Consider the following 8,633-nt stretch of genomic DNA (forward strand, 5'->3'; position numbering starts at 1 on the left):
TTTAGGGGTTTTCACTGTACTGGTACCTCAGGATCTGTACAAATGCGACATGGCACCGAAAAACCAATCCAGCAAAATCTGCATGCCAAATAGTGCTTCTATCTTTTTGAGCCCTGCCGTGTGTCCAAACATCAGTTTATGTCTACATATGGGGTATTTCCATTTTTGGAGAAATTATTTTACAGATGTTTTATCGCTTGGAAAAATGAAACAATTTGACATTTTATTGCAAAAATTTTTTTTTAAAAATGCTGCTTTTTGGTCACCATGCATTGCGAAAAATTGAATAAAAAGTGATCAAATAGTCGCATGTATCTAAAAATGGTACCTATGAAAACAACAGATTGTCCTGCAAAAAATAAGCCCTCACACAGCTTCATCAAAGAATAAATAAAATTTTATCTCATAATATGGCAACACAAAAGGTTCAGAGTGTGTTCCAAAAGGGGGATAAGATTGGGCACCATTTATCAGTGCGACACTGGCCATAAATCTATGGATTATTATTTATTTATGGGATTATTATACCCTCTTATTATGCCCTGATGTATTCCGCACAGTTTACATATGCGTCCACATTATAAACTGAAATGCCTGTAAAACCCCAAACAGAACAACTACCAAGCAAAGTGCATTCTCCAAAATCCAATAACTTCCTCCCTCCTGAGCCCCACAGTGTGCCCAAACAGCAGTTTATGTCCACATATATGTCATTGCCATACCCGAGAGAACCCGCTTATCAATTTGTGAGGTAATTGTCTTAAGTGGTACAAACTGGGCACAACATATTGCACACTAAATAGGCATATCAGTGGAAAATTGCCATTTTCACTTTGCACCATCTGCTGCGCAGTAGTTTTTAATAAAAAAAAAACACCTGTGGGGTCAAAAGGCTCACTACATTCCTTAAAAAATGCCTTAAGAGGTGGATTTGTTTTACTATTTGACCTCAAAGCCCTGCAATTGTGAGCCAATGCTGTGAAAATCACCAAAATAGGCCGCAAATGCGCATTATGCTCTTTCACTCTTGAGCCCTGCATATGTCCAGGCAAATGAAAAATGCCTTGAGGCGTTTAGTTTTCAAAATGGGATCACTTCTCAGGGATTTCCCCTGTGCCCTGGTACCTCAGGGGCTTTGCAAGTGTGACATGGCGCCAAAACACCAATCCAGCAAAATCTGCACTCTAAAAGCCAAATTGTGCTTCTCCTTTCTGAGCCCTGCCATGTACCCAACAGCAGTTTCGGGCGAACATATCGTATATTGCTGTACTCGGGAGAGATTGAGTAACAAATTGTGTGGTGTTTTTTCCCCTATTACCCCTTGCGGAAATGAAAAATTGGAAGCTAATACTATATGTTTTTGGAAAAAATAAAGTTTTTACTTTTCACTGCCTAGTTCTAATAAAATCTATGAAACACCTGTAAGGTCAAAGGGTGCAGTTCCCTCAATGAAGTCACTCTTTTAGGGGTTTTCACTGTACTGGTACCTCAGGATCTGTACAAATGCGACATGGCACCGAAAAACCAATCCAGCAAAATCTGCATGCCAAATAGTGCTTCTATCTTTTTGAGCCCTGCCGTGTGTCCAAACATCAGTTTATGTCTACATATGGGGTATTTACATTTTTGGAGAAATTATTTTACAGATGTTTTATCCCTTGGAAAAATGAAACAATTTGACATTTTATTGGAAAAAATTTTGATTTGGATTTTCGCAGCCTAATTCCAATAGATTCTGCAAAAGACCCATGAGGTATAAATGCTTACTATACCCCTTAATAGAGTCCTTAAGGGGTGTCTTTTCCGAAGTAGAGTCACTTTTGGAGGGTTTCCACTGTTTTGATCTCTATTAGCTCTATTAGCTTTGCAAATGCGACATGGCACCCAAAAACCATTCCAGCAAAATTTTATCTCCAAAAAGCCACATGGCTCTCCTTCCATTCCATGGCCTGCCTTGTGTCCAAACAGCCGTTTATGACCACATGTGGGGTATTGTTGTACTCAATGGCACCCAAAAACCATTCCAGCAAAATTTGTGTTCCAAAAGTCAAGTTGTGCTCCTTCCTTTCAGAGCCCTGCTGTGTGTCTAAACAGACGTTTATGACCACATATGGGGTATTGCCATACTCGGAAGAAATTGTTTTACAAATGTTGGGGTGCTTTTTCTACTTTATTTCTTGTGAAAATGAAAAAAAATCTGAGCTAAATTTCTATAAGAAAAAAAGTAGATTTTCATTTTCACGCCCTAAATACAATGATTTCAGCAAAAAACCCTGTGAGGTCAAAATACTCACTATATCCCTAGATAAATTCCTTGGGGATGTAGTTTACCAAATGGTGTCTTTTTGGGGGTGTTTCCTGTGTTTTTGTACCACAAGACCTCTTCAAACCAGACATGGTGCCTAAAATATTCTAATAAAATACATTTCTGTAAACATTTTACCTCCACTTTGCTTTAAATCTAAATGCTGTTTTGAATACTTTGAGAGTTGAACTGGTCCCTAAAAAATAGATTTTGGAAATTTTCTTGGAAATGACGTCCTATAAAAATAAAAGAACATTCAAAAAATGATGCCAACATAAAGTAGACATATGGGAAATGTTAACTAGTAACTATTTTGTGTGGTATTACTATCTGTTTTACAAGCAGATTTATTTCCATTTCGAAAAATGCAATTTTTTTCCAAATTTTCTCTAAATTTTGATGTTTTTCACCAATTAATACTCAATGTATCTACCATATTTTACCACTAACTTAAAGAACAATGTGTCATGAGAAAACCATCTTAGAATCGCGTGGATAAGTAAAAGTATTCCAAAGTTATTACCACATAAAGTAACACGTCAGATTTGAAAAATGGGCTGTATCCACAAGGCCAAAACTGGCTGTCTCTCTAATAGGGGTTGAAGAGAATCTTTTATTGAGTTACAAGCTGCAAGAACCCTGCAGTTTTTACCTCAATCACGCAGGAGGCTTCTGTTTATTAAGAATACCAACTTCTCACCAGACTTTGTAAGGTGAATGCAAACTACGGCATTGTTCTAAGGTGCCATTGTTTTTGCTACTGCGTTTGTAAACTGCTATTATAATGGTAAGTTGTAAAGGCGATGGCAACTCTGACAGGATTCCTGCAGCTTGACACAATTTCTTAATGTCTGTCTCTCACTGGAAAAAAATAACAGAGGAAGGAAAGGAAACCATTCTCCCAGTGAGCAGTGTGTGTAGATAGTGTGTGCTGGCAAAACCTATCTCTTCTATGCCCGAGTGCACCAAACCTAAAAGATGATGCAGTTTTGTTTTATTTTAAGGAGGTAGCATAAAGTTTTAATATTCAATTCATACACTTAAGTAATGACAAGATTTTTATTTTATTTTTATTTCGCAGACATGCTATGTCTATGTGCAACAGGGTGTGTAGTTTGAGGTGTGTACTCCATGCAGGTTCTGAGTTGGCACCTTCCTGAAAGAGGAACTTTGGTGAAATATATTTTTTCATGTGAATTGTCCTCTGTAATCTCGATGGCTGATGTCACTGCAAGTTTCTGAATTATAAAATATCAAGAAGAATATGCCTGGGTGACAACCGCAAATCTTCTCAACCCTGTGTATTCTACTGTTGTCACTGAATCTCCTCTAGGCTGTTTCTTGTACATGATCTTAGACTATTGCCAGTCAATCATATTTGCCCCTCCCTGCAGTGGGCTGTAGTTTGCACACTGCCTGTGGCATGAATTCTGCTGCCAAGAGTAGGGTCTGTAGCCTATTAGGGCATAGAGACTTAAACAAAGATGGTCCTTTGCTATGAGCCTGAGCAGATGGCCACTGACAAGAAACTTTCACATCATTTATACCCTTAGACCCCATGCACACGACCATAAAAAATCTCTGTAATTGCGGACCGTAATATGGTCCGCAATTACGGACCTGCCCGGTTCTATTGGCCGCGGACACATTTTCGTATCACTACGGATAGGTGTCCGTGCCGTAGAACTGTGCCGGGAATTATGCCCTACTTTTTGTTTTTTTACGGGCCGTACTCCCATACATGCAATTGCGGGCCGTAATTACGGGCACGGCCGTGGGCATGAGGCCTTAGAATTATCAATAATCTGAAATTCCAATGTTTTTCTATTTGTAAAACCCCATGATAGATCAGATGAATTTATTGTTTGTAAGAATGTTTTAAAATTGTATTTCAAAATCATCGTTTTTACATGTCTTGTGAAAGCAGCATACAGTATAATGTTAATACTGATGTTTTTCGTGAGAACTAGATAATTACTTACTAATACACTGGGCAGGGTACCAGTTCTAGAATCCGTTCTCTAAATTCCAGACCCAATGTTAACAGTCTGTTTATTAGTATGTAATATCTGTAACAATTAAAATCTAAAAATGACTTTGTGATGTTCCAAGTCAATACAGTGTGTTAGGGTCTGCTGCCTTTGTCAAGGTCACACTGTGTGTAATTCACCATTACAATTTCAAAATGTTAGTCAAGAAATTCAAGGACATTTATGACATATTCACAGGATATGTCATAAGTGTCAGGTAGATGCGAGTCCCACCTCTGGTACCTGCACCAATCTCTAGAACGGTGCCCCCTAATCCCCGTTCTAGCTTTTTGTACTCACGCTGACTCCCGGACACTTACTGATTACATTACTACTATTCAGTTCTATGGGAGATACGGAAACAGCGTAGCTCAGCATGTTACGCTGTTTCCGTAACTCCCGACCATGTAAGTGGTCGGGAGGCAGCTACAGCAGAAAAGGCTAGAACAGGGTTTAGGGGACCCCATTCTACAGATAGGTGCGGGTCCCAGAGGTGGGACCCGCATCTATCTGACATTTATGACATATCCTGTGGATATCCAAAGAAGTAGTAGGACAACAGCACACGTCTTCAAATCATCAAAGTGGTTTTATTGTCAAGACATCCACAAACGACAAGCAACGTTTCGACCCATAGTGAGTGAAGGGTCTTTGTCAAGCCTAACATTATGTCTAAAAACATCGTTATAAATGGGTGAATACAAATGATCACATGGCCCATTCCAACCAGTGAACATCGTGAATCTGGTCTCCCAGGTGAAGCATACATTAGTCTTAATGACATCCATCAAATAGTTATATAATCTTCAAAAACGTGCAAAACTACAATGTGTAATACATCTTTAATACATCATCCTCAATAATATATCAATCATTGTTATTACAATAGAAAAGTGAAGGAGGAAAGTTTCACCACACTCCAGGTTCCAGCTACGATCACAGAGCTCTGCTGTGCATGCTCAGCAATCAATCATCTCTGCTGTGAAAAAAAATAAAATAAAGACCAGCGTTCGATCAAAAAATAGTAATCAAAGTATGTATAAATATACGACATCCACAGTCATAGCAGGAATCCATCATACTGCAGCTCCATATCTGTATATTTTGAGGCAAAATTAATTCAATAATTAAAAACGCCTTCACTCTGTTTAAGTCACATGTGAACAGGGCAGAGGGAGGGAGAAGGGATCAGGTTCATATTACTTCATGATATCAATCACTAGAAGTTAAATATAAGACATCCTCAGTCATAACAAGAATCCATCATACTGCAGCTCCATATCTATGTATTTAGAGGCAAAATTAATTCAATAATTAAAAAAGCGCCTTCACTCTGTTTAAGTCGCATGTGAACAGGGCAGACGGAGGGAGAAGGGATCAGGTTCATATTACTACATGATATCAATCCCTAGGAGTTAAAGTCATCAAATACTATTTAGTGTTAAACCGCCTACATAAATCGGATCACCGAAGTGATTCAAAAACTTTCTAGGGAATGCTTGTAACTACTGTCCAACAAATCATGTTGGACAATTATACCGCACAAAACACGAGATTTATATAATGATGATAAAAAAGCCTTCACTCCGTGATGTTAAGTCACATGTGAACAGGGCAGACGGAGGGAGAAGGGATCAGGTTCATATTACTACATGATATCAATCACTAAAAGTTAGTGTCATCAAATACTCTTTAGTGTTAATTAGACAAAGGTCCACTTGGAAGTATGGACGGTCTAGGAGGGGTGGACGGAAACACCAACGGCAACGCAAGAGGCCGATTTCGTTCGAGATCGAGACCCCCAATGAGGAGGAACCCTCCAAGAACGAAAATATAGTGGTAAATATTTCATCTATAGACCTCACGAATGACCAACTTCAGGTGTTACAGAAGGGTCTTTCATTTTGTCTTGATACTGATGTTGATTGGTTCCAATTGGATCTTGATCTTAAAAGTTTTTTTAGACGTCTGAACCTTAAAGTAATGTTTTCTAAAGATAATGTTACTGTCTGTGAGAAAAGTGATTCTGATTGTATGTTTCAGTCTAGCAAATTGGGTCTTAGACCAACTAGCACATATATGCCTCCCTCTAGCCCGATTATTGATACGTTTTCAAAGATTGTGTTAGATGAGATTAAATCATTAAAAGAGAGTACTACACATGATACAAGGAGTAATTTGAATCTTACAAATAAGGAAAGGAAGGCTTTAAAGGAACTTATGAATAATAAGGAGATTACTATAAAGCAGGCCGATAAAGGTGGAGCCACGGTCATTTTGGACAGTAGTAAATATGAGTTAGAGATTTATAGTCAATTGGCAGATAGTGAGATATATCAATTGTTACCTAGAGACCCCAAGTTAGAGCTATTGAAAGAGATCAAAGGTATTATTGATGTTGCAGTGGAACAGGGTATTATTGACCAACAATTGGCGAAGTTTCTGAAGGTGGAGGAACCAATTACTCCAATATTATATACACTACCTAAGATTCACAAAAATCTCCATGCCCCCCCAGGCAGACCAATTGTGTCGGGGAGGGGTTCAATTTTTAATAATATTGCAATCTTCCTTGACAAAATCCTGAGAGAATATGTTTTGAAGGCCTCGTCTTACATTAAAGATACAACAGATTTTTTACATAAATTACAACTGATTGAGGCCAGTGGTCCTGTATTACTTGTATCATTTGATATTGTATCTTTATATACTAGCATTGAACACAATAGAGGTTTAAGGGCAATAGAGAAATGTCTCGCCAGCACCGGATGTGACCCAGGGTGTAGACGCTTCATCCTCCAGCTGCTGGAGCTGGTACTAAGGAAGAATTATTTTCTCTTTGGTGACCAGTTCTATTTACAGCTAAGGGGGACGGCGATGGGGTCCAATGTGGCCCCAACGTATGCGAACATCTTCATGTCCACCTTTGAGGAGGAGTATGTCTACACCTCCCCCCATATGGATCACATCCGCTGCTGGTGGAGATTTATTGATGACATTTTTGTCATATGGGAAGGTGATAGGTTGGGTCTTGATCAGTTTTTGTTAGAACTTAACACTCATATTCCAGCTCTTCAATTTACCATGGTTTGTTCTGATCGAGAATTACAATTTTTGGACACTTTGGTACAATGGAAAGACGGAGTATTTTCCACAGATTTATTTGTGAAACCCACAGACAGAAATAATCTCCTTTTATATAGTAGTAACCATCCTAGACACATGATTGAGTCGTTACCATGGAGTCAATTATTGAGGGTAGATAGGATTGTGTCAGATACTACACAGAAACAAATTAGGTTGACTCAGATGTGTAATAAATTTAAGAAGAGAGGTTATCCTAGGAAGCTTGTACAGCAACATAAGGATAGACTAGACAATGGTTTGGAATCTAATATTAAGGGTGTACAAGTTGAACGTATACCATTTATATCAACTTTTGGTAATTTGAGTGGTCGCATAGGTAATATTCTGCGAAAGAATTGGCCTATAGTGTCCAAGGGACATAATGAGATTGACACGTTGAGAATACCACCTATTATGTCATATCGGAGGACTAAGAATATTAGAGACACACTGGTTAAGTCAGACGTGGGTAGTAGAAAGAAAAACACACAATTACTACTTTGCCCCCCCAAAAATGGTAATTTTCCCTGTCTGAATTGCTGCAATTGCAATAATATTGTGAAAGGGAATAGTTTTCAGCATCCACATACGGGGAGGGTCTTTAATATCAGACATAGATTTACGTGCAATTCAGATTTCGTTGTATATATGATTACATGTCCTTGCTCATTGATTTACATAGGAGAGACAACTATGCCTATTAAATTGAGAATTAATAAGCATAAAAGTACAATCAGAAAGAAAATGATGGAACTTCCATTACCAAGGCATTTTATTGAAAAGAATCATCAGTTAAATCAATTGAGATTTAGAGTAATAGATTGTGTCCCGATACTCAGGAGGGGAGGGGATAGACAGAAGCTATTGAAAAAGAAAGAATTACGTTGGATCTTTGAGTTAGATTCCCTATACCCCAAAGGTTTGAATCTAGAATACAAGATAATTCCTGGACTCTGAAATCCCATTGCTGTTTTTAACATTTTTTTTAATTATAATATTGTACACTTGATGGGTGATTTCTGACACATTGTGTAGCATCTATTTTTTTTCATCGTCTTGTATTCCTGAGGGTCTTGATATTTTTGAAATATTTTGAAACATTAATTTTTTTGTGTATATACACTGTGTTCCACATTATTATGCACATTGGATTTAAGTGTCATAAACATTTA

Source organism: Rhinoderma darwinii, chromosome 3 (genome assembly GCF_050947455.1).
Source record: "Rhinoderma darwinii isolate aRhiDar2 chromosome 3, aRhiDar2.hap1, whole genome shotgun sequence".
In the NCBI taxonomy this organism is placed as follows: Eukaryota; Metazoa; Chordata; class Amphibia; order Anura; family Rhinodermatidae; genus Rhinoderma; species Rhinoderma darwinii.